The sequence below is a fragment of the Pristiophorus japonicus genome, unplaced genomic scaffold (assembly GCF_044704955.1).
Source record: "Pristiophorus japonicus isolate sPriJap1 unplaced genomic scaffold, sPriJap1.hap1 HAP1_SCAFFOLD_221, whole genome shotgun sequence".
Taxonomy (NCBI): domain Eukaryota; kingdom Metazoa; phylum Chordata; class Chondrichthyes; family Pristiophoridae; genus Pristiophorus; species Pristiophorus japonicus.
The window spans coordinates 461,743-489,416 of NW_027251919.1; the positions used below are offsets into that span (position 1 = coordinate 461,743).

The 27,674-nt window shown below is 51.4% G+C and overlaps 9 non-coding genes across 9 annotated transcripts; all 9 read left to right on the forward strand.

The window, feature by feature from the left end:
* The first annotated feature begins 2,650 nt into the window (after positions 1–2,650).
* Positions 2,651–2,723, forward strand: trnat-agu (transfer RNA threonine (anticodon AGU)). The gene has a single exon. It is a non-coding gene; the product is annotated as a tRNA-Thr (tRNA).
* A 5,516-nt stretch (positions 2,724–8,239) lies between these two features.
* trnat-ugu (transfer RNA threonine (anticodon UGU)) lies at positions 8,240–8,312 on the forward strand. The gene has a single exon. It is a non-coding gene; the product is annotated as a tRNA-Thr (tRNA).
* Positions 8,313–9,575: 1,263 nt separating this feature from the next.
* On the forward strand, positions 9,576–9,648 carry trnat-agu (transfer RNA threonine (anticodon AGU)). The gene has a single exon. It is a non-coding gene; the product is annotated as a tRNA-Thr (tRNA).
* A 1,718-nt stretch (positions 9,649–11,366) lies between these two features.
* trnai-aau (transfer RNA isoleucine (anticodon AAU)) lies at positions 11,367–11,439 on the forward strand. The gene has a single exon. It is a non-coding gene; the product is annotated as a tRNA-Ile (tRNA).
* Positions 11,440–21,207: 9,768 nt separating this feature from the next.
* On the forward strand, positions 21,208–21,280 carry trnat-agu (transfer RNA threonine (anticodon AGU)). Its single transcript has one exon. It is a non-coding gene; the product is annotated as a tRNA-Thr (tRNA).
* Positions 21,281–22,718: 1,438 nt separating this feature from the next.
* trnat-ugu (transfer RNA threonine (anticodon UGU)) lies at positions 22,719–22,791 on the forward strand. Its single transcript has one exon. It is a non-coding gene; the product is annotated as a tRNA-Thr (tRNA).
* Positions 22,792–24,149: 1,358 nt separating this feature from the next.
* trnat-ugu (transfer RNA threonine (anticodon UGU)) lies at positions 24,150–24,222 on the forward strand. Its single transcript has one exon. It is a non-coding gene; the product is annotated as a tRNA-Thr (tRNA).
* Positions 24,223–26,929: 2,707 nt separating this feature from the next.
* On the forward strand, positions 26,930–27,002 carry trnat-agu (transfer RNA threonine (anticodon AGU)). The gene has a single exon. It is a non-coding gene; the product is annotated as a tRNA-Thr (tRNA).
* A 490-nt stretch (positions 27,003–27,492) lies between these two features.
* trnat-ugu (transfer RNA threonine (anticodon UGU)) lies at positions 27,493–27,565 on the forward strand. Its single transcript has one exon. It is a non-coding gene; the product is annotated as a tRNA-Thr (tRNA).
* Positions 27,566–27,674: the final 109 nt, after the last annotated feature.

The window sequence follows — 27,674 nt, forward strand, 5'->3', positions numbered from 1 at the left end:
ATTAACAAGGTGTTTAATTATAAATATTAAACAGCTCCAAGACCAGACCTGGAACAAAAGTCTCTCCTGTTCTCCTTACCCGTCCTTTCCCTTTCTCCCTCTCTCCCTGGTTTCCCCATCACTGCACATTCTGTCTCTTTTTACTCTTTCCCGCTTTGGAGACCGACCCTGGAACAACAGGCGCCCCTCTCCTCTTCTCATCTCTTTTACACTCTCTCTCCCCTTCCAAATCTCTCTCTCCCTTCCCCATCACGACCCGTGCTACATCTTTTTACCCCTCTCTGCCTTTCCCACTGTCTCGCTTTCCCCGTCTCCCACTCATTCGCCTCTTCATCCTTCCCCCTCCCTCGCCTCACCCTCTCCCCTTCCCCCTCTCTCACCTTCCGTCTCTCACAATCCTTCCTCTCTCTCTCTCCTTTCCCTCTCTCCATCCCTTCCCCCCTCTCTCCCCTTCCCTTCCCTGTCGCCCCTTCCCCCTCTCTCTTACTCCTTCCCGTCTCTCCCCTTCCCCTTCCCATCTCTCTGCTGCAACTCTCTCATTCCCCTTCTGCTCTCTCCCCTTCTCCACTCTTTCTCACTCCTTCCCCCTCTCTTCCCTTAACCACTCTTTCCGCTCTCTCTTTCCATCGCATTACGACCGTTCTACATCTTTTTACCCCATCCCCTCTCTCTCCCCTTCCCCTCTCTCTCCCGTTCCCCTCTCTCTCCCCTTCCCCACTCTCTCCCGTTCCCCTCTCTCTCCCGTACCCCACTCTCTCCCGTTCCCCTCTCTCTCCCCTTCCCCGATCTCTCCCCTTCCCCACTCTCTCCCCTTCCCCTCTCTCTCCCATTCCCCACCCTCTCTCTAACTCCTTTCCCTTCCCTCTCATTCACCTTGCCCCTCTCTCTCTCCCCTTCCACTCTCTCTTTTCCCTTCCACTCTCTTTTCCTTTCCCTGTCTTTCCCAGAGCAGGTGTCTCCATAGCTCAGTTTTGGTCTCCTAATCTAAGGAAGGACATTCTTGCAATTGAGGGAGTGCAGTGAAGTTTCACCAGACTGATTCCTGGCATGGCTGGACTGACATATGAGGAGAGACTGGATCAACTGGGCCTTTATTCACTGGAATTTAGAAGGATGAGAGGGGATCTCATAGAAACAAAGGAAATTCTGACGGGACTGGACAGGTTAGATGCAGGAAAAATGTTCCCGATGGTGGGGAAGTCCAGAACCAGGGGACACAGTCTAACGATAAGGGGTAGGCCATTTAGGACCGAGATGAGGAGAAACTTCTTCACTCAGAGAGTTGTTAACCTGTGGAATTCCCTGCCGCAGAGAGTTGTTGATGCCAGTTCATTGGATATATTCAAGAGGGAGTTAGATATGGCCCTTACGGTTAAAGGGATCTAGGCGTATTGAGAGAAAGCAGGAAAGGGGTACTGAGGTGAATGATCAGCCATGATCTTATTGAATGAGGGTGCAGGATCGAAGGGCCGAATGGCCGACTCCTGTACCTATTTTCTCTTTTTGTATGTTTCAGGGATTGGATCACTGGTAATGTAAACCAGGAGTCGTGAGTTTAAATCTCACTGGGGCCTACTCAAAATGAGCTCAGTATTTAAATTCACCGTCAATTAACAAGGGGTTTAATTATAAACATTAAACAGCACCGAGACTGACCCTGGAACAACAGGCTCCCCTCACACCCTTCCCCCTCTTCTCTTCTTGTCTCTTTTACACTCTCTCTCCCTTCTCCATCACGACCCGTTCTACATCTTTTTACACCTCTCTCCCTTTCCCGCTATCTCGTTTTCCCCATCTCTCACTCATTCCCCTCTCTCACCCTCTCCCCTTCCCCTCTCTCCCCTCCCTCCTCTCTCTCTCTCTCTTCTCCCTTTCTTTTCAGATTCTCCCTCTCTTTCCCCTTCCCCTCTCTCTCCTTCCACCTCTCTCCCCTTCCCTCTCTACTTTCATTCTCTCACTCCTTCCCCTCTCTCTCCTTCCCCTCTCTCTCTCTCTTCTCCCTTTCTTTTCAGATTCTCCCCCTCTCTCCCCTTCCTCGCTCAGTCTCAATCCTTCACCCTCTCTTTCCCCTTCCTCCTCTCTCCTTCCTCCTCTCTCCCCTTCCCTCTCTACTTTCATTCTCTCACTCCTTCCCTCCCTCTCTCTCCTTCCCCTCTCTCTCTCTCTTCTACCTTTCTTTTCAGATTCTCCCTCTCTCTCCCCTTCCCCGCTCGGTCTCACTCCTTCACCTTCTCTTTCCCCGTCCCCTCTCTCTCCTTCCCCTGTCTCATTCTCTCCTTCCCCTCTCTCCCCTTCCCCTCTCTACTTTCATTCTCTCCCCACCCCTTCCCCTCTCTCTCCTTCCTCGTATATCTTCCCTCTCTCTCCCCTACCCACTCTCTCCTCTGCCTTTTCACTCGCCCTCTCCCCTTCCCCTATCTTCCCTCCCCTCTCTCCTCTCTCTCACTTTCCCCTTTCTTTTCAGATTCTCCCCATTTTCCCTCTCTCTCCTCTTCCTTTCTATCTCCCCTGTCTCCTCCCTCTCTCGCCTTCCCATCTCTCTCCCCTTCCCCTCTCTCTTTCCCCTTCCCCCTCTCTCTCACTCCTTCCACTCTCTCTTTTCCCTTCCCCTCACTTTCCTGCTCCTTCCCCTGTCTTTCACAGTGCAGGTGGCTCCATAGCTCAGGGGTTAGAGCACTGGTCTAGTAAATCAGGGGTCGTGGGTTCAAATCTCACTGGGGCCCGCTCAAAATTAACTCAGTATTTAAGTTTGCTGTTAGTTAATAAGTTCTTTAATTATAAATATTAAACAGCTCTGTGACCGATCCTGGATCAACAGGCTCATTTCTCTGACACTGACTCTTCCCTTCCAAATCTCTCTCTCCCTTCCCCATTCTACATCTTTTTCTCCCTCTCTCTCTATCTCATTTTCCCCATCTCTCACTCATTCCCATCTCTCCCCTTCCCCCTCCCTCACCACACCCTCTTTCCTTCCCCCTCACTCTCGATCCTTTTCCCTCGCTCTTCTCTCACTCCTTCCCCTCCTTACACTCACTCTCCCCATCCGTTCCCGCTCTTTCCCTTCCCTGCCTCTTCTCCCCTTCTCTCTCTCTCCTGCCTCTCTCTCTCTCTCCTTCCCTCTCTCTCCCCTTCCACTCTCTCTCTCCTTCCCTCTCTCACTCCTTTCCCTCTCTCACTCCCTTCCCCCCTCTCTCTCCCCAGATCCTTCCCCTGTCTTTCCCAGAGCAGGTGCCCTCCTGTCTTTCTCTCCTTTCCCTTTCCTTAGAGGTTCTCCCCTTCTCCCTCTTCTTCCCCTCCCTCTCTTTCCCCTTCCTCTCTCTCTTCCCTCTTTCCTATTTCCTACTCCTTCCCCTCTCTCTCCTTCCTCCTATATCTTCCCACTCTCTCTCCTCCCTCTCTCGCCCCGACCCACACTCTCCCCTGCCCCCTCTCCTTTTTCACTCGTCCTCTCCCCTTCCCCTATCTTCCCTCCCCTCTCTCCTCTCTCTCACTTTCCCCTTTCTTTTCAGATTCTCCCCATTCTCCCTCTCTCTCCCCTTCCTTTCTATCTCCCCTGTCTCCTCCCTCTCTCGCCTTCCCATCTCTTTCCCCTTCCCCTCTCTCTTTCCCCTTCCCCCTCTCTCTCACTCCTTCCACTCTCTCTTTTCCCTTCCCCTCTCTTTCCTGCTCCTTCCCCTGTCTTTCCCAGAGCAGGTGCCCTCCTGTCTTTTTCTCCTTTCCTTTCCTTAGAGATTCTCCCCTTCTCCCTCTTCTTCCCCTCCCTCTCTTTCCCCTTCCCCTCTCTCTTCCCTCTTTCCTATTTCCTACTCCTTCCCCTCTCTCCGCCTTTCTACATTCTCCCCGCCTCTCTCTCTCCCCTTCCTCTCCCTATCTCCCTTTCCTCCTCTCTCTCACTCCTTCCCCCCTCTCTCCCCTTCCCCCTCTCTCTCACTCCTTCCCCCCTCTCTCCCCTTCTCCTTTCTCTCCCTTTACCCCACTTTCACTCCTTTCCATCTATCACCCCTTCCATTCACTCCATAGCTCAGGGGTTCGAGCACTGGTCTTGTAAATCAGTGGTTGTGAGATCAAATCTTACTGGGACCGACTCAAAATGAACTTAATATTTAAGTTTGCTGTCAGTTAACAAGGTTTTTAATTATAAATGTTTAATATCTCTGAGACTGACTGAGGAACAACAGGCCTTCCTCGTACCCTTTCGTCTCTCTCTGCCCTCCCCATCATGAGTCTTTTTACCCCTCTCTCCCTTTCCAACTATCTCGCTTTCCCCATTTCTCACTCTGCTTCCCCCTCTCTTCTCCCTTCCCCCTCTCATCTCTCTTCCCCCTCTCTCCCCTCACTCTCTCCCCTTCCCTTTCTCCTCCCCCTCGCTCTCTCTCCCCTTCCCACTCTTACACACTCGTTACCCTCTATATCTCACTCCTACACCCCTCTCTCACTCCTTCCACACTCTCTCCCCTTTCCCCACTCTTTCTCCCCTTCCTCCCCTCTTTCCTTCCCGCTTTCTCTCCCCTTCCCTCTCTCACTTGTTCCCCTCTCTCTCCCCTCCCTTCTCTCTATTCCCTTCTCACTCCACTGCCTCCTCCCTCTCCCTCTCTTTTCAATTCCATCTGACCCCTTCCCCCTCTCTCCCCTTCGCTCTCTCCCCTTCCCTCTCTCCCTTTCCCCCGCGAGAGACAGAGAGAAAGTGAGAGATAGTAAGAGATACATAAAGGCAGAACATGTGATAGAGTGAGAGTGAGAGACAGAGAGACAGAGAGGCAGAGAGATTGGGACAGATTGTGACTGAGTAGCCGAGGGATGTTTTACTACGTGAAAGACCCGATATATCGATGTTGAGAAGCCAATATTGAAGAGACGGAGGCAGGAGTCTGGGGGATGAGACACAATCTGAGCGTTTCACTGACCACTCCTCATTCTTCAAACACAATTACTTTAAATCTGTGCCCCCTGGTTATTGACCCCTCTGCGAAGGGGAAATAGGTCCTTCTTCTCCACTCTATCCAGGCCTCTCATAATTTTATACACCTCAATTAAATCTCCCCTCAGCCTCCTCTGTTCCAAGGAAAACAGCCTCAGCCTATCCAATCTTTCTTCATAGCTAAAGTTTTCCAGTCCTGGCAACATCCTGGTAAATCTCCTCTGCACCCTCTCCAGTGCAATCACATCCTTCCTGTAATGTGGTGACCAGAACTGCACGCAGTACTCCAGCTGTGGCCTAACCAGTGTTGTATACAGTTCGAGCATAACCTCCCTGCTCTTGTATTCTATGCCTCGACTAATAAAGGCAAGCATTCCGTATGCCGTCTTAACCACCTTATCCCCCTGGCCTGCTACCTTCAGGATCTGTGGACCTGCACTCCAAGGTCCCTCTGTTCCTCTCCACTTCTCAGTGTCCTACCATTTAATGTATATTCCCTTGCCTTGTAAGACCTCCCCAAATGCATGACCTCACACCTCTCTGGATTAAATTCCATTTGCCACTGTTCTGCCCACCTGACCAGTTCATCGATATCTTCCTGCAGTCCACAGCTTTCTTCTTCATTATCAACCCCACGGCATATTTCTGTATCGTCTGCAAACTTCTTAATCATACCCCCTATATTCAAGTCTAGATCATTGATGTATACCACAAAAAGCAAGGGACCCAGCACTGAGCCCTGTGGAACCCCACTGGAAACATCCTTCCAGTCACAAAAACACCCATCAACCATTACCCGTTGCTTCCTGCCTCGGAGACAATTTTGGCTCCAACTTGCCACTTTGCCCTGGATCCCAGGGCCTTTTACTTTTGTGACCAGTCTGCCATGTGGGACCTTATCGAAAGCTTTGCTAAACTCCATATACACTACATCATACACACTGCCCTCATCAACCCTCCTGGTTACCTCCTCGAAAAATTCAATCGTTAGTCAGACAGGAACTTTCCTCAACAAATCCGTGCTGACTGTCCCTGATTAACCCGTGTCTTTCTAAATGTAGATTTATCCTGTCCTTCAGGAATTTTTCCAATAATTTTCCCACCACGGAGGTTAGGCTGACTGGTCTGTAATTACTCGGTCTATCCCTTTCTCCCTTCTGAAACAAAGGTACCACCTTCGCAGTCCTCCAGTCCTATGGTACCATGCTTGAAGCCAGAGAGGATTGGAAAATGATGGTCAGAGCCTCTGCTATTTCCTCTTTTGCTTCACTCAACAGCCTGGGATACATTTCATCCGGGCATGAGACTTATCCACTTTCAAAGCTGCTAAACACCGGGGGGAGGGCAGGTAGCAGGGAGGAGGGGTAGAGCGGGGGGTGGAGCGGGGAGGGCAGGGGTGGGGGGTGGGGCGGAGTGGGAATAATCTCTTTCACACAGCCGACACCGACACGATGGGCCGAATGGCCCTCCTTGTGTGCTGTAAGATTCTGTCAATGTTCAGGGATGAATCACCGAGAATGATTATTCAGGCCCCACCTCCTTGTTAACAATAGTAAGATGTAAACAGGAGCTGGTGTTACAGGTAGCTCCATAGCTCAGGGGTCAGAGCACTGGTCTTGTAAATCAGGGGTCGTCAGTTTAAATCTCACTGGGACCTATTCAAACTGAACTTAATATTTAAGTTTGCTGTCAGTTAACAAGGTTTTTAATTACAAATGTTTAATATCTCTCAGACTGACTGAGGAACAACAGGCCTTCCTTGTACCCTTTTGTCTCTCTCTGCCCTCCCCATCATGAGTCTTTTTACCCCTCTCTCCCTTTCCAACTATCTCGCTTTCCCCGTTTCTCACTCTGCTTCCCCCTCTCTTCTCCCTTCCCCCTCTCATCTCCCTTCCTCCTCTCTCCCCTCACTCTTTCCCCTTCCCTTTCTCCTCCCCCTCGCTCTCTCTCCCCTTCCCACTCTTACACACTCGTTACCCTCTATATCTCGCTCCTGCACCTCTCTCTCACTCCTTCCCCCTCTCTCCCCTTTCCCCACTCTTTCTCCCCTTCCTCACCTCTTTCCTTCCCCCTTTCTCTCCCCTTCTCTCTCTGGATGTTTAACATCTCTGAGACCGACCCTGGAACAACAGGCTCCCCGCACACCCTTCCCCCTCTCCTCTTCTCATCTCTCTTACACTCTCTCTCCCTTTTTCCCCCCTCGAACTCACTCCTTCACCCTCTCTTTCCCCTTCACCTCTCTCTCCTTCCCCTGTCTCATTCTCTCCATCCCCTCTCTCTCCTTCCCCTGTCTCATTCTCCCCTTCTCCTGTCTCCCCTTCCCCTGTCTCATTGTCCCCTTCCCCTCTCTCTCCTCTCTCCCCTTCCCTCTCTACTTTCATTCTCTCACTCCTTCCCCTCTCTCTCCTTCCTCCTCTATCTTCCCTCTCTCTCCCCATCTCTCCCCTACCCACACTCTCCCATGCCCCCTCTGCCTTTTCACTCTCCTCTCCCCTTCCCCTATCTTCCCTCCCCTCTCTCCTCTCTCTCACTTTTCCCTTTCATTTCAGATTCTCCCCATTCTCCCTCTCTCTCCCCTTCCTTTCTCTCTCCCCTGTCTCTTCCCTCTCTCGCCTTCCCATCTCTCCCCCCTTCCTCTCTCTCACTCCTTCCCTCTCTCTCCCCTTCCCCCTCTCTGTCACTTCTGCACCCTCTCTCCCCTTCCCCTCCCCTCCCTCTCTCTCCCCTTCCCACTCTCTCTCACTCCTTCCCCCTCTCTCCCCTTCCCCCTCCCTCTCACTCCTTCCCCCCTCTCTCCCCTTCTCCTTTTTCTCCCTTTACCCCTCTTTCACTCCTTCCCATCTCTCTCCCCTTCCGCTCTCTCCTCTTCCCCTCTCTTTCGCAATCCTTCCCCCTCTCTCCCCTTCCCACTCTCGCTCACTCCTTCCCCCTCTCTCCCCTTCCCCCTCTCTCTCACTCCTTCCCCCCTCTCTCCTCTTCTGCTTTTTCTCCCTTAACCCCTCTTTCACTCCTTCCCATCTCTCTCCCCTTCCGCTCTCTCCCCTTCCCCTCTCTTTCGCACTTCTTCCCCTCTCTTCCCTTAACCTCTCTTTCCCCTTCCCTCGCTCTCTCCCCTGCCCCTCTCTTTCTCCCAGTCTCCACTTCCCTCTCTCTCTCACTCCTTCCCCTTTCTCCACTTTCCCTCCCTCTCTCCCCTTCCCCTTTCTCCACGTTCCCTCTCTCTTTCCCCTTCCACTCTCGACTTACCCACTCTTTCTCACTCCTTCCCTCTCTCCCCTTAACATCTCTTTCCCCTCCCTCTCTCTCTTTTCAAAAACAGGTGGCTCCATAGCTCAGGGGTTAGAACACTGGTCTTGTAAACCAGGGGTCGTGAGTTCAAATCTCACTGGGGCCTTCTCAAAATTAGTTTGGTATTTAAATACCAGTCTCTCCCTCCTCCCTATTCTTTCCCACTTTTCAGATTCTCCCCCTTCCTCTCTCTCTCACTTTCCCTTTCCTCTCATCTCTCACTCGTTTGTTTGCCTCTCTCTCTCCCCTTCTCCGATCTATTTCACTCCTTCCCCTCTCTCTCTCTCCCCGCCCCTTCCACACTTTCTCTCACTCCCACTTCCCATTTCTCTCACGCTGCTGCCTCTCCCTCTCTCCCCGAACCACTCTTTCTCCTCTCTGCTGCTCTCTCTTTCCATCACATTACGACCCGTTCTACATCTTTTTACCCCATTCCCCTCCCTCTCTTTCCTCTTCCCCTCTCTCTCTCCCATTCTACTTTCTCGTTCCCTTCCCCTCTCTTTCCTGCTCCTTCTCCTGTCTTTGCCAGTACACTTGGCTCCATAGCTCAACGGTTAGAGCACTGGTCTCGTAAATCTCACTGGGGCCTATTTAAAATTAGCTCAGTCGTTAATTCACCGTCAATTAACAAGGGGTTTAATTATAAATATTAAACAGCTCCGAGACCAACTCTGGAACAACAGGCTCCCCTCACACCCTTCCCCCTCTCCTCTTCTCATCTCTCTTACACTCTCTCTCTCCCTTCCCCATCATGACCCGTTCTACATCTTTTTACCCCTCTCTCCCTTTCCCACTATCTCGCTTTCCCCATCTCTCACTCATTCCCCTCTCTCTCCCCTTCCCCTCCCTCTCTTTCACCTTCCCCCTCTCTCCTCTCTCTCACATCTTCCCCTCTCTCTCACCCGTTCCTTCTCTCTCCTCTACCCATTTCCTCCCCTCACTCTCCCCTTCCCCTCTCTCTCTCCTTTCCCTCTCTCTCTCCCTCCCTCTCTCCCCTTTCTCCTCCCTCTCCTCTGCCCCTCTCTCTCTCTCCTTCGCCTCTCTCTCCCCTTCCCCACTCTCTCCCCTTCCCCCTCACTGTCCCCTTCCCCCCTCTCTCTCCCCTTCCCCACTCTCTCCCCTTCCCCCTCACTCTCCCCTTCCCCTCTCTCTCTCCCCTTCCCCTCCCTCTCTCCCCATCCCCTCTCTCTCCTTCCCCATCTCTCTCCTTCCCCTGTCTCTCACCTTCCCCCCTCTCTTCTCCCCTTCCTCCCCTTTCCCCTCACTCTCCCCTTCCACTCTCTCACTGCCCTTCTCCTCCCTCTCTCTCTCCTTCCCCATGCTCTCTTTTCCCTTTCCTGCTCCTTCCCCTGGCTTTTCTAGGGCAGGTGGCTCCATAGCTCAGGGGTTAGAGCACTGGTCTAGTAAACCAGGGATTGTGGGTTCAAATCTCACTGGGGCCTACTCAAAATTAGCTCAGTGTTTAAATTCACCGTCAATTAACAAGGGCTTTGTTTATAAATATTAAACAGCCCTGAGACCGACCCTGGAACAACAGGCTCCTCTCTCTTCCTTCCCCATCACGACCTGTTCTACATCTTTTTACCGTATCTCACTCATTCTACTCTCTCACCCTCTCCCGTTCCCCTCTCTCCGGTCCCTCCTCTCTCTCTCTTCTCCCTTTCTTTTCAGATTCTCCTTCTCTCTCCCCTTCCCCGCTCGGTCTCACTCTTTCACCCTCTCTTTCCCCTTCCCCTCTCTCTCCTCTCTCCCCTTCCCTCTCTACTTTCATTCTCCCTCACCCCTTCCCCACTCTCTCCTTCCTCCTCTATCTTCCCTCTCTCTCCCCTCCCCCTCTCTCCCCTCCCCCTCTCTCCGCTACCCACTCTCTCCCCTCCCCCTCTCTCCCCTGCCCCCTCTCTCTCATGCCCCCTCTCCCTTTTCATTCTACCTCTCCCCTTCCCCTATCTTCTCTCTCCTCTCTCTCTCACTTTTCCATTTCTTTTCAGATTCTCCCCATTCTCCCTTCTCTCCCCTTCCTTTCTCTCTCCCCTGTCTCCTTCCTCTCTCGCTTTCCCATCTCTCTCCCCTTCCCTCTCTCACTATTTCCCTCTTGTGTGCTGTAAGATTCTGTGAATGTTCAGGGATGAATCACCAAGAATGATTATTCAGGCCCCACCTCCTTGTTAACAATAATAAGATGCAAACAGGGGCTGGTGTTACAGGTGGCTCCATAGCTCAGGGGTTGTGAGTTCGAATCTCACTGGGGCCTACTCAAAATTAGTTCAGTGTTTAAATTCACTGTCCATCATTCTTTGCCTCTGTCTCTCTCTCTTCTCCCTTTCCTTTCAGGTTGTTCCCCTCTCTCTCTATAGAAAATTTTTGCAGGAGTCGGCCCTTCGAGCCTGCACCACCATTCAATGAGTTCATGGCTGAACATGCAACTTCAGTATCCCATTCTTGCTTTCTCGCCATACCCCTTGATCCCCCGAGTAGTAAGGACTACATCTAACTCCTTTTTGAATATATTTAATGAATTGGCCTCAACAACTTTCTGTGGTAGAGAATTCCACAGGTTCACCACTCTCTGGGTGAAGAAGTTTCTACTCATCTCGGTCCTAAATGGCTTACCCCTTATCCTTAGACTGTGACCTCTGGTTCTGGACTTCCCCAACATCGGGAACATTCTTCCTGCATCTAACCTGTCTAAACCCGTCAGAATGTTATATGTTTCTCATTCGTCTGAACTCCAGTGAATACAAACCCAGTCGATCCAATCTTTCTTGATAGGTCAGTCCCGCCATCCCGGGAATCAGTCTGGTGAACCTTCGCTGCACTCCCTCAATAACAAGAATGTCCTTCCTCAAGTTAGGAGACCAAAACTGTCCACAATACTCCAGGTGTGGCCTCACCAAGGCCCTGTACAACTGTAGTAACATCTCCCTGCCCCTGTACTCAAATCCCATCGCTATCTTATTCCTTCTCCCTCTTTTCCCTTAACCTCTCTTTCCCCACCCCACTCTCTCTCTCCTATGCTCCCTCTCTCTTCCTCTCTGTCTCCCCTTCCCCCACTCTCTCATTCCTTCCCCACTCTCTCCCCTTCCCCTCCCTCCCGCTCTTTCCCACTCCTTCCCCTCTCTCTCTCTTTCCTGTTCCTTCCCCTGTCCTCATCCAAGTTGCTGGCTCCATAGCTCAGGGGTTGGAGCGCTGGTCTAATAAACCAGGAGTTGTGGGTTCAAATCTCACTGGGGCCTACTCAAAATTAGCTCAGTGTTTAAATTCACTGTCAATTAACAAGGGGTTTAATTGTCAATAATCAACATGCCTGAAACAACAAGCTCCCATCACGACCTGTACCACATCTTTTTCTCGCTTTCCCCATCACTCACTCATTCCCCTCGCTCACCCTCTCCCGTTCCCCTCTCTCCCCTCCCTCCTCCTCTCTCTCTCTTCTCCCTTTCTTTTCAGATTCTCACTCTCTCTCCCCTTCCTTTCTCTCTCTCCTGTCTCCTCCCTCTCTTGCCTTCCCATCTCTCTCTCTTTCCTCGCTCTCTCTCCCATGAACCTCTGACTCCCCTTCCCCCTCTCTCTCACTCCTTCCACTCTCTCTTTTCCCTTCACCTCTCTTTCCTGCTCCTTCCCCTGTATTTGCTATAGTAGGTGGCTTCATAGCTCAGGGGTTAGAGCACTGGTTTAATAAACCAGGGGATGTGAGTTCAAATTTCACTGGGACTGATTCAAAATTAGCCCAGTATTTAAATTCTCTTAAAGTAACAAGGTGTTTAATTATAAATATTAAACAGCTCTGTGATCGGTCCTGGATCAACAGGCTCATTTCTCTTGCACTCACTCTCCCCTTCCAAATCTCTCTCTTCCTTCCCCATCCAACATCTTTTTCTCTCTATCTCATTTTCCCCATCTCTCACTCATTCCCCTCTCTCCCCTTCCCCCTCTTTCCTTCCCCCTCACTCTCTATCCTTCTCTCACTCCTTCCTCTCCTCCCACTCACTCTCCCCATCTGCTCCCTCTTTCCCTTCCCTGCCTCTGTCTCCCCTTCTCTCTCTCTCTCTCCTTCTCTCTCTTTCCTTCCCTCTCTCACTCCTTCCACTCTCTCTTTTCCCTTCCCCTCTCTTTCCTGATCCTTCCCCTGTCTTTCTCAGAGCAAGTAGCTCCATACCTCAGGGGTTAGAGTACTGGTCTTATAAACCATTTAACCAAACGTTGTGAGTTCAAATCTTGCTAGGAGCTATTTAAAATTGGCCCAGTATTTCAATTGCCAAATATTGAATTATAAATATTACAGCTCCGAGACCGACTCTGGAACAACAGGCTCCCTTCCCCATCATGACCTGTTCTGCATCTTTTTACCCCTCTCTCCCTTTCCCACGATCTCGCTTTCCCCGTCTCTCACTCATTTCCCTCTCTCACACACTCCCCTCACCCTCTCTTCATCTTCCCTTCCCCTTTCTCCACTTTCCCTCTCTCGCTCCCCTTCCACTCTCGACTTCCCCACTCTTTCTCACTCCTTCCCTCTCTCTCCCCTTAACTTCTCTTTCCCCTCCCTCTCTCTCTCTCTCCTCTCCCCTTCCACTCCCTCTCTCTCCCCCTCTTTCTCACTCCTTCCACTCTCTTTTCTCTTCCCCTGTCTTTTCCAGAACAGGTGGCTCCATAGCTTAGGGCTTAGAGCACTGGTCTTGTAAACCACAGATCGTGAGTTCAAATCTCACTGGGGTCTGCTCAAAATTAGCTCAGTATTTAAATACCAGTCTTTCTCTCCTCCCTATTCTGTCCCATTTTTAGATTCTCCCCCTACCACTCTCTCTCACTTTCCCTTTTCCCTCACCTCTCACTCGTTTGTTCGCCTCTCTCTCTCCCTTTCACTCCTTCCCCTCGCTCTCTCTGCCCTCCCTTCCAAACTTTCTCTCAGACCGTTCCCACTTCTCTCTCCCCTTCCCCTCTCTCTCACTCCTTCTCCCTCTCTCCCCTTAACCACTCTTTCCGTTCTCTCTTTCCATCGCATTATGACCCATTCTACATCTTTATACCCCCTCTCTCCCATTCCCCTCCCTCTCTTTCTTCTTCCCTTCTCTCTCACTCCTTCCCCTTCCCCCTCTCTCTCTCCCCTTCCCCCTCTCTCTCTCTCCCCTTCCCCTCCCTCTCTTTCCCCTTCCCCTCTCTCTCACTCCTTCCCCTTCCCCCTCTCTCTCTCCCCTTCCCCCTCTCTCTCTCCCCTTCCCCCTCCCTCTCTCCCCGTCCACTCTCTCTTTTCCCTTCCCCTCCCTTTCCTGCTCCTTCCCCTGTCTTTCACAAAGCAGGTGGCTCCATAGCTCAGTTTTGGTCTCCTAATCTGAGGAAGGACGTTCTTGCTATTGACGGAGTGCAGCAAAGGTTCACCAGATTGTTTCCCGGGATGGCAGGACTGACATATGAGGAGAGACTGGATCGACTGGGCCTTTATTCACTGGAATTTAGAAGAACGAGATGGGATCTCATAGAAAAGTATAAAATTCTGACGGGACGGGACTGGTTAGATGCAAGAAGAATGTTCCTGATGTTGGGGAAGTCCAGAACCAGGATAAGGTGTAGGCCATTTAGGACCGAGATGAGGAGAGACTTCTTCATTCAGAGAGTTGTGAACCTGTGGAATTCCCTGCCGCAGAGAGTTGTTGATGCCAGTTCATTGAATATGAACTGACATCAAGAAGGAGTTAGATATGGCCCTTAAGGCTAAAGGGATCAAGGGGTATGGAGAGAAAGCAGGAATGGGGTACTGAGGTGAATGATCAGCCATGATCATATTGAATGGTGGTGCAGGCTCGAAGGGCCGAATGGCCTACTCCGGCACCTATTTTCTATGTTTCTATGTTTCAGGGATTGGAGCACTGGTCTTGTAAACCAGGAGTCGTGAGTTTAAATCTTACTGGGGCCTACTCAAAATTAGCTCAGTATTTAAATTCACTGTAAATTAACAAGGTGTTTAATTATAAATATTAAACAGCTCCCTGATCGATCCTGGCTCAGCAGACTTATTTCTCTTACACTCACTCTCCCCTTCCAAATCTCTCTCTCCCTTCTCCATCCTACATCTTTTTCTCCCTCTCTCTCTATCTCATTTTCCCCATCTCTCACTCATTCCACTCTCTCCCCTTCCCCCTCTTTCCTTCCCCCTCACTCTCTATCCTTCTCTCACTCCTTCCTCTCCTTCCACTCACTCTCCCCATCTGCTCCCTCTTTCCCTTCTCTGCCTCTGTCTCCCCTTCTCTCTCTCTCTCTCCTTCTCTCTCTCTCCTTCCCTCTCTCACTCCTTCCACTCGCTCTTTTCCCTTCCCCTCTCTTTCCTGCTCCTTCCCCTGTCTTTTTCAAAGCAGGTTGCTCCATACCTCAGGGGTTAGAGCACTGGTCTTATAAACCATTTAACCAAACGTTGTGAGTTCAAATCTTGCTAGGAGCTATTTAAAATTAGCCCAGTATTTCAATTACCAAGTGTTGAATTATAAATATTACAGCTCCAAGACTGACTCTGGAACAACAGGCTCCCTTCCCCATCATGACCTGTTCTGCATCTTTTTACCCCTATCTCGCTTTCCCCGTCTCTCACTCATTGCCCTCTCTCACACACTCCCCTCACCCTCTCTTCATCTCCACTTTCCCTCTCTCCACTTTCCCTCTCTCGCTCCCCTTCCACTCTCGACTTCCCCACTCTTTCTCACTCCTTCCACTCTCTTTTCCCTTCCCCTATCTTTCCTAGAACATGTTGCTCCATAGCTTAAGGCTTAGAGCACTGGTCTTGGAAACCAAGGGTCGTGGGTTCAAATCTCACCGGGGCCTACTCAAAATTAGCTCAGTATTTAAATACCAGTCTCTCTTTCCCCTCCCTATTCTGTCCCACTTTTAGATTCTCCCCCTACCCCTCTCTCTCACTTTCCCTTTCCCCTCACCTCTCACTCGTTTGTTTGCCTCTCTCTCTCCCTTTCACTCCTTCCCCTCGCTCTCTCTGCTCCCCCTTCCAAACTTTCTCTCAGACCGTTCCCACTCCTCTCTCCCCTTCCCCTTTCTCTCACTCCCCCTTCCCATTTCTCTCACACACCTGCCTCTCTCTCACTCCTTCTCCCTCTCTCCCCTTAACCACTCCTTCCGTTCTCTCTTTCCATCGCATGACGACCCAGTCTGCATCTTTATACCCCCTCTCTCCCATTCCCCTCCCTCTCTTTCCCCTTCCCCTCTCTCTCACTCCTTCCCCTTCCCCCTCTCTCTCTCCCCTTTCCCCTCTCTCTCTCCCATTCCCCTCCCTCTCTTTCCCCTTCCCCTCTCTCTCACTCCTTCCCCTTCCCCCTGGCTCTCTCCCATTCCCCTCGCTCTCTTTCCCCTTCCCCTCTCTCTCACTCCTTCCCCTTCCCCCTCGCTCTCTCCCCTTTCCCCTCTCTCTCTCCCCTACCCTCTCTCTCTCCCCGTCCACTCTCTCTTTTCCCTTCCCCTCCCTTTCCTGCTCCTTCCCCTGTCTTTCCCAGAGCAGGTGGCTCCATCGCTCAGTTTTGGTCTCCTAATCTGAGGAAGGACGTTCTTGCTATTGACGGAGTGCAGCAAAGGTTCACCAGACTGATTCCCGGGATGGCAGGACTGACATATGAGGAGAGACTGGATTAACTGGGCCTGTATTCACTGGAATTTAGAAGAACGAGATGGGATCTCATAGAAAAGTATAAAATTCTGACGGAACAGGACTGGTTAGATGCAGGAAGAATGTTCCTGATGTTGGGGAAGTCCAGAACCAGGAGTCACAGTCTCAGGATAAGGGGTAAGCCATTTAGGACCGAGATGAGGAGAAACTTCTTCATTCAGAGAGTTGTGAACCTGTGGAATTCCCTGCCGCAGAGAGTTGTTGATGCCAGTTCATTGGATATGAACTGACATCAAGAAGGAGTTAGATATGGCCCTTAAGGCTAAAGGGATCAAGGGGTATGGAGAGAAAGCAGGAAAGGGGTACTGAGGTGAATGACCAGCCATGATCATATTGAATGGCCTACTCCTGCACCTATTTTCTATGTTTCTATGTTTCAGGGGTTAGAGCACTGGTCTTGTAAACCAGGAGTCGTGAGTTTAAATCTTACTGGGGCCTACTCAAAATTAGCTCAGTATTTAAATTCACCGTCAATTAACAAGGGCTTTAATTATAAATATTAAACAGCTCCGAGACTGACCCTGGAACAACAGGCTCCCCTCACACCCTGCCCCCTCTCCTCTTCTCGTCTCTCTTATACCCTCTCTCCCCTTCCAGCTCTCTCTCTGCCTTCCCCATTGTTATGTATATAAACCTGTAAATACCATGTCTAACCAGCAGAGGGCTCATCCCCTGGAGTCTCAATCCCTTGGGAGCACCTGTATATAAGGAGGCCACACAGGCCGGAGAGGCATTCTGAGATCTGTAATAAAGGAATAGTCACACCTTACTTTGAGCTTGCAGTATCTATTCAAATCTCACTGGGGCCTAATCAAAATTAGCTCAGTATTTAAATTTGCTGTTAGTTAACAAGGTGTTTAATTATAAATATTAAACAGCTCTGTGACCGACCCTGTAACAACAGGCTCATTTCTCTTACACTCACTCTCCCCTTCCAAAACTCTCTCTCCCTTCCCCATTCTACATCTTTTTCTCCCTCTCTCTCTATCTCATTTTCCCCATCTCTCACTCATTCCCCTCTCTCCCCTTCCCCCTCCCTCACCCCACCCTCTTTCCTTACCCCTCACTCTCTATCCTTCTCCCTCGCTCTTCTCTCACTCCTTCCTCTCCTTCCACTCACTCTCCCCATCCGCTCCCTCTCTTTCTCTTCCCTGCCCCTGTCTCCCCTTCTCTCTCTCTCCTGCCTTTCTCTCTCTCTCTCTCCTGCCTTTCTCTCTCTCTCTCTACTTCCATCTCACTCTCCTTTCCCTCTCTCCCTCCCTTCCACTCTCTCTCTCTCCCGAGCTCCTTCCCCTGTCTTTCCCAGAGCAGGTGCCCTCCTGTCTCTCTCTCCTTTCCCTTTCCCTTTCCTTTGAGATTCTCCCCTTCTCTCTCTTCTTTCCCTCCCCCTCTTTCCCTTTCCCTCTCTCTTCCCTCTTTCCTACTCCTTCCCCTCTCTCCCCTACTTTTACATTCTCCCCTCTTCTCTCTCTCCCCTTCCTCTCCCTGTCTCCCCTTCCCCCTCTCTCTCACTCCTTCCCACCTCTCTCCCCTTCCCCCTCTCTCTCAGTCCTTCCCCCCTCTCTCCCCTTCTCCTTTCTCTCCCTTTCCCGCTCTCTCTCACTCCTTCCCCCCTCTCTCCCCTTCCGCTCTCTCTCCTTCCCCTCTCTTTCACACTCCTTCCCCCTCTCTTCCCTTAACCTCTCTTTCCCCTTCCCTCGCTCTCTCCCCTGCCCCTCTCTCTTTCTCCCAGTCCACTTCCCTCTCTATCACTCCTTCCACTCTCTCCCCTTCCCCTCCCTCTCTTTCCCCTTCCCCTCTCTCTCACTCCTTCCCCTGTCTCTTTTCCCTTTCCCCTCTCTTTCCTGCTCTTTCCCCTATGTTTCCCACAGCAGATTACTCCATATCTCAGGGGTTAGAACACTGGTCTTGTAAACCAGAAGTTATGAGTTCAAATCTCACTGGGGCCTACTCAAAATTAGTTTTGTATTTAAATATGTGACTCTCATTTCTCCCGCCTCTGCCTTTTCACTTTCTATCTCCTCTCTCTCATTTTTCCCTTTCCTTTCAGATTCTCCCCTTCTCTCTCTCCTCTTCTCCCTTTCTCTCTCTCACTCTCCCCTTCAGCTCTCTTTCTGTCTCGGCCCCCCGCCCCCCTCCCACTCTCTCTCTCCCATCATAAAAGGTTACTGCACGAGATAAAAGTTCACGCGGTTGCGGGTAATATATTTGCATGGATAGAGGGTTGGCTAATTAACAGAAAACAGAGAGTCGGGATAAATGGTTCAATCTCCGGTTGGCAAAGAGTAACTAGTGGTGTGCTGCAGGGATCAGTGCTGGGACCCCAACTGTTTACAATCGATATTAAAGACTTGGAAGAAGGGACTGAGTGTAACGTAGCCAAGTTTGCTGACGATACAAAGATGGGAGGAAAAGCAATGTGTGAGGAGGACACAAAAAATCTGCAAAAGGACAGAGACAGGCTAAGTGAGTGGGCAAAAATTTGGCAGATGGGGTATAATGTTGGAAAGTGTGAGGTCGTGCACTTTGGCAGAAAAAAATCAAAGAGCAAGTTATTATTTATTTCCTCATCTCCACTCTAAACCTCCCCCCAATTACTTTAAATCTATGCCCCCTGGTTATTGACCCCTCTGCTAAGGGGAAATAGGTCCTTCCTATCCACTCTATCCAGGCCCCTCATAATTTTATACACCTCAATTAAATCTCCCCTCAGCCTCCTCTGTTCCAAGGAAAACAACCCCAGCCTATCCAATCTTTCCTCATGGCTAAAGTTTTCCAGTCCTGGCAACATCCTGGTAAATCTCCTCTGCACCCTCTCCAGTGCAATCACATCCTTCCTGTAATGTGGTGACCAGAACTGCACGCAGTACTCCAGCTGTGGCCTAACCAGTGTTGTATACAGTTCGAGCGTAACCTCCCTGCTCTTGTATTCTATGCCTCGGCCAATAAAGGCAAGTATTCCGTATGCCTTCTTAACCACCTTATCCACCTGGTCTGCTACCTTCAGGGATCTGTGGACCTGCACTCCAAGGTCCCTCTGTTCCTCCACACTTCTCAGTGTCCTACCATTTAATGTGTATTCCCTTGCCTTGTTAGCCCTCCCCAAATGCATGACCTCACACCTCTCTGGATTAAATTCCATTTGCCACTGTTCTGCCCACCTGACCAGTTCATCGATATCTTCCTGCAGTCCACAGCTTTCTTCTTCATTATCAACCCCACGACATATTTTTGTATCATCTGCAAACTTCTTTATCATATCCCCTCTATTCAAGTCTAGATCATTAATGAATAACACAAAAAGCAAGGGACCCAGCACTGAGCCCTGCGGAACCCCACTGGAAACACCCTTCCAGTCACAAAAACATCCATCAACCATTACCCTTTGCTTCCTGACTCTGACAATTTTGGCTCCAACTTGCCACTTTGCCCTGGATCCCATGGGCTTTTACTTTTGTGACCAGTCTGCCATGTGGGACCTTATCGAAAGCTTTGCTAAACTCCACATACACGACATCATACACACTGCCCTCATCAACCCTCCTGGTTACCTCCTCGAAAAATTCAATCGTTCGTCAGACAAGAACTTCCCTCAACAAATCCGTGCTGACTGTCCCTGATGAACCCGTGTCTTTCTAAATGTAGATTTATCCTGTCCTTCAGGAATTTTTCCAATAATTTGCCCACCACGGAGGTTAGGCTGACTGGTCTGTCATTACTCGGTCTACCTCTTTCTCCCTTCTTAAGCAAAGGTACCACCTTCGCAGTCCTCCAGTCCTCTGGTACCACACTTGAAGCCAGAGAGGATTGGAAAATGATGGTCAGAGCCTCTGCTATTTCCTCTTTTGCTTCGCTCAACAGCCTGGGATACATTTCATCCAGGCCTGAGACTTATCTACTTTCAGAGCTACTAAACCCCGGGGAATGGCGGCGGGGGGGGTAGCAGGGAGGAGGGGTAGAGCGGGGGTGGAGGGGGGAGGGCAGGTGTGTGGGGTGGGGTGGAGTGGGAATAATCTCTTTCACACAGCCGACACAGACACGATGGGCCGAATGGCCCTCCTTGTGTGCTGTAAAATTCTGTGAATGTTCAGGGATGAATCACCGAGAATGATTATTCAGGCCCCATCTCCTTGTTAACAATAGTAAGATGCAAACCGGAGCTGGTGTTACAGGTGGTTCCATAGCTCAGGGGTTAGAGCACAGGTCTTATAAACCAGGGGTAGTGAGTTCAAAACTTACTGGGACCTAGTCAAAATGAACTTAATATTTAAGTTTGCTGTCAGTCAACAAGGTTTTTAATTATCAATGTTTAATATTTCTGCGACTGACTGAGGAACAACAGGCCTTCCTCGTACCCTTTCGTCTCTCTCTGCCCTCCCCATCATGAGAATTTTTACCCCTCTCTCCCTTTCCAACTATCTCGCTTTCCCCGTTTCTCACTCTGCTTCCCCCTCTCTTCTCCCTTCCCCCTCTCATCTCCCTTCTCCCTCTCTCCCCTCACTCTCTCCCCTTCCCTTTCTCCTCCCCCTCGCTCTCTCTCCCCTTCCCACTCTTACACACTCGTTACCCTCTATATCTCGCTCCTGCACCTCTCTCTCACTCCTTCCCCCTCTCTCCCCTTTCCCCACTCTTTCTCCCCTTCCTCACCTCTTTCCTTCCACCTTTCTCTCCCCTTCTCTCTCTGGATGTTTAACATCTCTGAGACCGACCCTGGGACAACAGGCTCCCTCACACCCTTCCCCCTCCCCTCTTCTCGTCTCTCTTACACTCTCTTTCCCTTTTTCCTCGCTTGAACTCACTCCTTCACCCTCTCTTTCCCCTTCCCCTCTCTCTCCTTCCCCTGTCTCATTCTCTCCATCCCCTCTCTCTCCATCCCCTGTCTCATTCTCCCCTTCTCCTCTCTCCCCTTCCCCTGTCTCATTCTCCCCTTCCCCTCTCTCTCCTCTTTCCCCTTCCCTCTCTACTTTCATTCTCTCACTCCTTCCCCTCTCTCTCCTTCCTCCACTATCTTCCCTCTCTCTCCCCTCCCCCTCTCTCCCCTACCCACACTATTCCCTGCCCCCTCTCCCTTTTCACTCTCCCTCTCCCCTTCCCCTATCTTCCCTCCCCTCTCTCCTCTCTCTCACTTTTCCCTTTCTTTTCAGATTCTCCCCATTCTCCCTCTCTCTCCCCTTCCTTTCTCTCTCCCCTGTCTCCTCCCTCTCTCGCCTTCCCATCTCTCCCCCCTTCCTCTCTCTCACTCCTTCCCTCTCTCTCCCCTTCCCCCTCGCTCTCACTCCTTCCACTCTCTCTTTTCCCTTCCCCTCTCTTTCCTGTTCCTTCCCCTGTCTTTCTCAAAGCAGGTGGCTCCATAGCTCAGGGGTTAGAGCACTGGTCTAGTAAACCAGGGGTCGTGGGTTCAAATCTCACTGGGGCCTACTCAAAGCGAGCTCAGTATTTAAATTTGCTGTTAGTTTACAAGGTCTTTAATTATGAATATTAAACAGCTCCAAGACTGATCCTGGATCAACAAGCTAATTTCTCTTACACTCTCTCTCCCCTTCCAAATCTCTCTCTCCCCTTCCAAATCTCTCTCTCCCTTCCCCATTCTACATCTTTTTTCTCGCTATCTCCTATTCCCCGTCTCTCACTCATTCCCCTCTCTCCCTTTCCCCCCTCCCTCACCCCACCCTCTTTCCCTTCCCTGCCTCTGTCTCCCCTTCTCTCTCTCTCTCCTGCCTCTCTCTCCTTCCCTCTATCACTCCTTTCCCTCTCTCCCTCCTTTCCCTCTCTCCCTCCCTTCCACTCTCCCTCCCTTCCACTCTCTCTCTCCCCAGCTCCTTCCCCTGTCTTTCCCAGAGCACGTGCCCTCCTGTCTCTCTCTCCTTTCCCTTTCCTTTCAGATCCTCCCCTTCTCTCTCTTCTTCCCCTCCCTCTCTTTCCCCTTCCCCTCTCTCTTCCCACTTTCCTACTCCTTCCCCTCTCTTCCCCCTTCTACATTCTCCCCGCCTCTCTCTCTCCCCTTCCTCTCCCTGTCTCCCCTTTCCCCTCACTCTCACTCCTTCCTCCCTCTCTCCCCTTCCCCCTGTCTTTCACTCCTTCCCATCTCTCTCCCCTTCTCCTTTCTCTCCCTTTCCCCTCTCTTTCGCACTCCTTCCCCCTCTCTTCCCTTAACCTCTCTTTCCCCTTCCTTCGCTCTCTTCCCTGCCCCTCTCTTTCTCCCAGTCTCCACTTCCCTCTCTCTATCACTCCTTCCCCTTTCTCCACTTTCACTCCCTCTCTCCCCTTCCCCTTTCTCCACTTTCCCTCTCTCTCTCCCCTTCCACTCTCGACTTACCCACTCTTTCTCACTCCTTCCCTCTCTCCCCTTAACCTCTCTTTCCCCTCCATTTCTCTCTCCCCTTCCTCTCCCTGTCTCCCCCTCCCTCTCTCTCTCACTCCGTCCCCCTCTCTCCCCTTTCTTCCTCTCTCTCACTCCGTCCCCCCTGTCTCCCCTTCCCCCTCTCTCTCACTCCTTCCCCCTCTCTCCCCTTCCCCCTCTCTCTCACTCCTTCCCATCTCTCTCCCCTTCCCCTCTCCTTCACATTCCTTCCCCCTCTCTTCCCTTAACCTCTCTTTCCCCTTCCCTCTCTCTCTCCCCGCCCCTCTCTTTCTCCCAGTCTCCACTTCCCTCTCCCTCTCTCCTCTTCCCCTTTCTCCACTTTCCCTCTCTCTCTCCCCTTCCACTCTTGACTTACCCACTCTTTCTCACTCCTTCCCTCTCTCCCCTTAACCTCTCTTTCTCTCTCCCCTTCCCCTCCCTCTCTCTCCCCTTCCCCCTCTCTCTCACTCCTTCCACTCTCTCTTTTCCCTTCACCTGTCTTTCTAAAAACAGGTGGCTCCATAGCTCAGGGGTTAGAGCACTGGTCTTGTAAACCAGGAGTTGTGAGTTCAAATCTTACTGGGGCCTACTTAAAATTAGCTTAGTATTTAAATTCACCGTCAATTAATAAAGACTATAATTATAAATATTAAACAGCTCCAGGACTGACCCTGAAACAACAGGCTCCCTTCCCCATATCTCTTACACTCTCTCACCTTTGCCCCCTAACCCGTTCAAAAGGCTCTCCTGTTCTCTTTTCCACTTCTCCTTCTCTCCCTGCTTTCCCCATCACTACACATTCTGCCTCTTTTTAATCATTCCCGCTCTCTCGCTTTCCCCGTTTCTCTTTATCACTCAGTCCCCTCTCTCTCCCCCTCCCCGCTCTCTCCCCTTCCCCACTCTCTCCCCTTCCCCTCCCCTTCCCCACTCTCTCCCGTTCCCCTCTCTCTCCCCTTCCCCTCTCTCTCCCCTTCCCCTCTCTCTCCTCTTCCCCTCTCTCTCCCGTTCCCCTCTCTCTCCTCTTCCCCTCTCTCTCCTCTTCCCCTCACTCTCCCCTTCCCCTCTCTCTGCCCTTCCCCTCTCTCTCCTCTTCCCCTCTCTCTCCCCTTCCCCTCTCTCTCCCCTTCCCCACTCTCTCCCGTTCCCCTCTCTCTCCCGTTCCCCACTCTCTCGCCTTCACCTCTCTCTCCCTTTCCCCTCTCTCTCCCCTTCCCCACTCTCTCCCCTTCCCCAATCTCTCCCATTCCCCGGTCTCTCCCCTTCCCCTCTCTCTCCCCTTCCCCTCTCTCTCCCCTTCCCCACTCTCTCGCCTTCCCCACTCTCTCCCCTTCCCCTCTCTCTCCCCTTCCCCACTCTCTCCCGTTTTCCTCCCTCTCTTTCCCTTTCCCCTCTCTTTCACATCTTCCTCTCTCTCACCCATTCCCTCTCTCTCCTCGACCCATTTTCTCCCCCCCTCTCTCCTTCCCCTCCCCTGGCTCCACTCTTCTCGCCCCTCTTCCTCCTCCGTTTCTCTCCTTCCCTCGCTCTTGCTCTCCCCTTTCCCATCAGACTCTCCCCCTCCCCTCTGACCCATTCCCCCCTCTAACTCTTTCTCTCTCCCTCCCCACTCTCTCCCCACTCTCCCCCTTTCTCTCCTCCTCCCCCACTCTCTCTCCCCTTCCCCTCTCTCCTCTTCCCCCTCTCTCCCCTCCCCCTCTCTCTCCCCTTCCCCCGTCTCTCCCCTTCCCCCCCTCTCCCCTTCCCGCTCTTAAACACTCGTTACCCTCTCTCTCACCCCAAACCCTCTCTCCCTTCCCCCTCTCTCCCATTCACCGCACTCTCACACCTTCACCCACTCTCTCCCCTTCCCCCTCTCTCTCCTCTTCCCCTCTCTCTCACTCCTTCCACGCTCTCTTTTCCCTTCCTCTCTCTTTCCTGCTCCTTCCCCTGCATTTCCCAGAACAGGTGGCTCCATAGCTCAGGGGTTAGAGCACTGGTCTTGTAAACCAGGGGTCGTGAGTTCAAATCTCACTGGGGCCTTCTCAAAACTAACTCAGTATTTAAATTTAAGTTTACGTCAATTAACAAGGTGTTTAATTATAAATATTAAACAGCTCCAAGACCAGACCTGGAACAAAAGTCTCTCCTGTTCTCCTTACCCGTCCTTTCCCTTTCTCCCTCTCTCCCTGGTTTCCCCATCACTACACATTCTGTCTCTTTTTACTCTTTCCCGCTTTGGAGACCGATCCTGGAACAACAGGCACCCCTCTCCTCTTCTCATCTCTTTTACACTCTCTCTCCCCTTCCAAATCTCTCTCTCCCTTCCCCATCACGACCCGTGCTACATCTTTTTACCCCTCTCTGCCTTTCCCACTGTCTCGCTTTCCCCGTCTCCCACTCATTCGCCTCTTCATCCTTCCCCCTCCCTCGCCTCACCCTCTCCCCTTCCCTCTCTCTCTCTCCTTCCGTCTCTCACAATCCTTCCTCTCTCTCTCTCCTTTCCCTCTCTCCATCCCTTCCCCCCTCTCTCCCCTTCCCCTCCCTGTCTCCCCTTCCCCCTCTCTCTTACTCCTTCCCCTCTCTCCCCTTCCCCTTCCCGTCTCTCTGCTTCCCCTCTCTCATTCCCCTTCTGCTCTCTCCCCTTCTCCACTCTTTCTCACTCCTTCCCCCTCTCTTCCCTTAACCACTCTTTCCGCTCTCTCTTTCCATCGCATTACGACCGTTCTACATCTTTTTACCCCATCCCCTCTCTCTCCCCTTCCCCTCTCTCTCCCGTTCCCCTCTCTCTCCCCTTCCCCACTCTCTCTCCCGTTCCCCTCTCTCTCCCCTTCCCCACTCTCTCCCGTTCCCCTCTCTCTCCCCTTCCCCGAACTCTCCCCTTCCCCACTCTCTCCCCTTCCCCTCTCTCTCCCATTCCCCACCCTCTCTCTAACTTCTTTCCCTTCCCTCTCATTCCCCTTGCCTCTCTCTCTCCCCTTCCACTCTCTCTTTTCCCTTCCACTCTCTTTTCCTTTCCCTGTCTTTCCCAGAGCAGGTGTCTCCATAGCTCAGTTCTGGTCTCCTAATCTAAGGAAGCACATTCTTGCAATTGAGGGAGTGCAGTGAAGGTTCACCAGACTGATTCCTGGCATGGCTGGACTGACATATGAGGAGAGACTGGATCAACTGGGCCTTTATTCACTGGAATTTAGAAGGATGAGAGGGGATCTCATAGAAACGAAGGAAATTCTGATGGGACTGGATAGGTTACCTGCAGGAAAAATGTTCCCGATGTTGGGGAAGTCCAGAACCAGGGGACACAGTCTAACGATAAGGGGTAGGCCATTTAGGACCAAGATGAGGAGAAACTTCTTCACTCAGAGAGTTGTTAACCTGTGGAATTCCCTGCCGCAGAGAGTTGTTGATGCCAGTTCATTGGGTATATTCAAGCGGGAGTTAGATATGGCCCTTACGGTTAAAGGGATCTAGGCGTATGGAGAGAAAGCAGGAAAGGGGTACTGAGGTGAATGATCAGCCATGATCTTATTGAATGAGGGTGCAGGCTCGAAGGGCCGAATGGCCGACTCCTGTACCTATTTTCTCTGTTTCTATGTTTCAGGGATTGGAGCACTGGTAATGTAAACCCGGAGTCGTGAGTTTAAATCTCACTGGGGCCTACTCAAAATGAGCTCAGTATTTAAATTCACCGTCAATTAACAAAGGGTTTAATTATAAACATTAAACAGCACCGAGACTGACCCTGGAACAACAGGCTCCCCTCGCACCCTTCCCCCTCTTCTCTTCTTGTCTCTTTTACACTCTCTCTCCCTTCTCCATCACGACCCGTTCTACATCTTTTTACACCTCTCTCCCTTTCCCGCTATCTCGTTTTCCCCGTCTCTCACTCATTCCCCTCTCTCACCCTCTCCCCTTCCCCTCTCTCCCCTCCCTCCTCTCTCTCTCTCTCTTCTCCCTTTCTTTTCAGATTCTCCCTCTCTTTCCCCTTCCCCTCTCTCTCCTTCCTCCTCTCTCCCCTTCCCTCTCTACTTTCATTCTCTCACTCCTTCCCCTCTCTCTCCTTCCCCTCTCTCTCTCTCTTCTCCCTTTCTGTTCAGATTCTCCCCCTCTCTCCCCTTCCTCGCTCAGTCTCACTCCTTCACCCTCTCTTTCCCCTTCCTCCTCTCTCCTTCCTCCTCTCTCCCCTTCCCTCTCTACTTTCATTCTCTCACTCCTTCCCTCCCTCTCTCTCCTTCCCCTCTCTCTCTCTCTTCTCCCTTTCTTTTCAGATTCTCCCTCTCTCTCCCCTTCCCCGCTCGGTCTCACTCGTTCACCTTCTCTTTCCCCGTCCCCTCTCTCTCCTTCCCCTGTCTCATTCTCTCCTTCCCCTCTCTCCCCTTCCCCTCTCTACTTTCATTCTCTCCCCACCCCTTCCCCTCTCTCTCCTTCCTCCTATATCTTCCCTCTCTCTCCCCTCCCTCTCTCGCCCCTACCCACTCTCTCCTCTGCCTTTTCACTCGCCCTCTCCCCTTCCCCTATCTTCCCTCCCCTCTCTCCTCTCTCTCACTTTCCCCTTTCTTTTCAGATTCTCCCCATTCTCCCTCTCTCTCCCCTTCCTTTCTATCTCCCCTGTCTCCTCCCTCTCTCGCCTTCCCATCTCTCTCCCCTTCCCCTCTCTCTTTCCCCTTCCCCCTCTCTCTCACTCCTTCCACTCTCTCTTTTCCCTTCCCCTCACTTTCCTGCTCCTTCCCCTGTCTTTCTCAGTGCAGGTGGCTCCATAGCTCAGGGGTTAGAGCACTGGTCTAGTAAACCAGGGGTCGTGGGTTCAAATCTCACTGGGCCTGCTCAAAATTAGCTCAGTATTTAAATTTGCTGTTCTTTAATTATAAATATTAAACAGCTCTGTGACCGATCCTGGATCAACAGGCTCATTTCTCTTACACTGACTCTTCTCTTCCAAATCTCTCTCTCCCTTCCCCATTCTACATCTTTTTCTCCCTCTCTCTCTATCTCATTTTCCCCATCTCTCAGTCATTCCCCTCTCTCCCCTTCCCCCTCCCTCACCACACCCTCTTTCCTTCCCCCTCACTCTCGATCCTTCCCCCTCTCTTCCCTTAACCTCTCTTTCCCCTTCCCTCGCTCTCTCCCCTGCCCCTCTCTTTTTCTCCCAGTCTCCACTTCTCTTTCTCTCACTCCTTCCCCTCTCTCCCCTTCCCCTCTCTCTCTTTCCCCTTCTCCCTCTCTCTCCACTTCACCTCTCTCTCACTCCTTCCACTCTCTCTTTTCCCTTCCTCTCTCTTTCCTGCTCCTTCCCGTGTTTTTTCCAAAGCAGGTGGCTCCATAGCTCAGGGGTTAGAACACTGATCTTGTAAACCAGGGGTCGTGGGTTCAAATCTCACTGGGGCCGACTCAAAATGAACTTTATGCTTAAGTTTACTGTCAGTTAACAAGGTTTTTAATTCTAAATGTTTAATATTTCTGAGACTGACTGAGGAGCAACAGGCCTTCCTCGTACC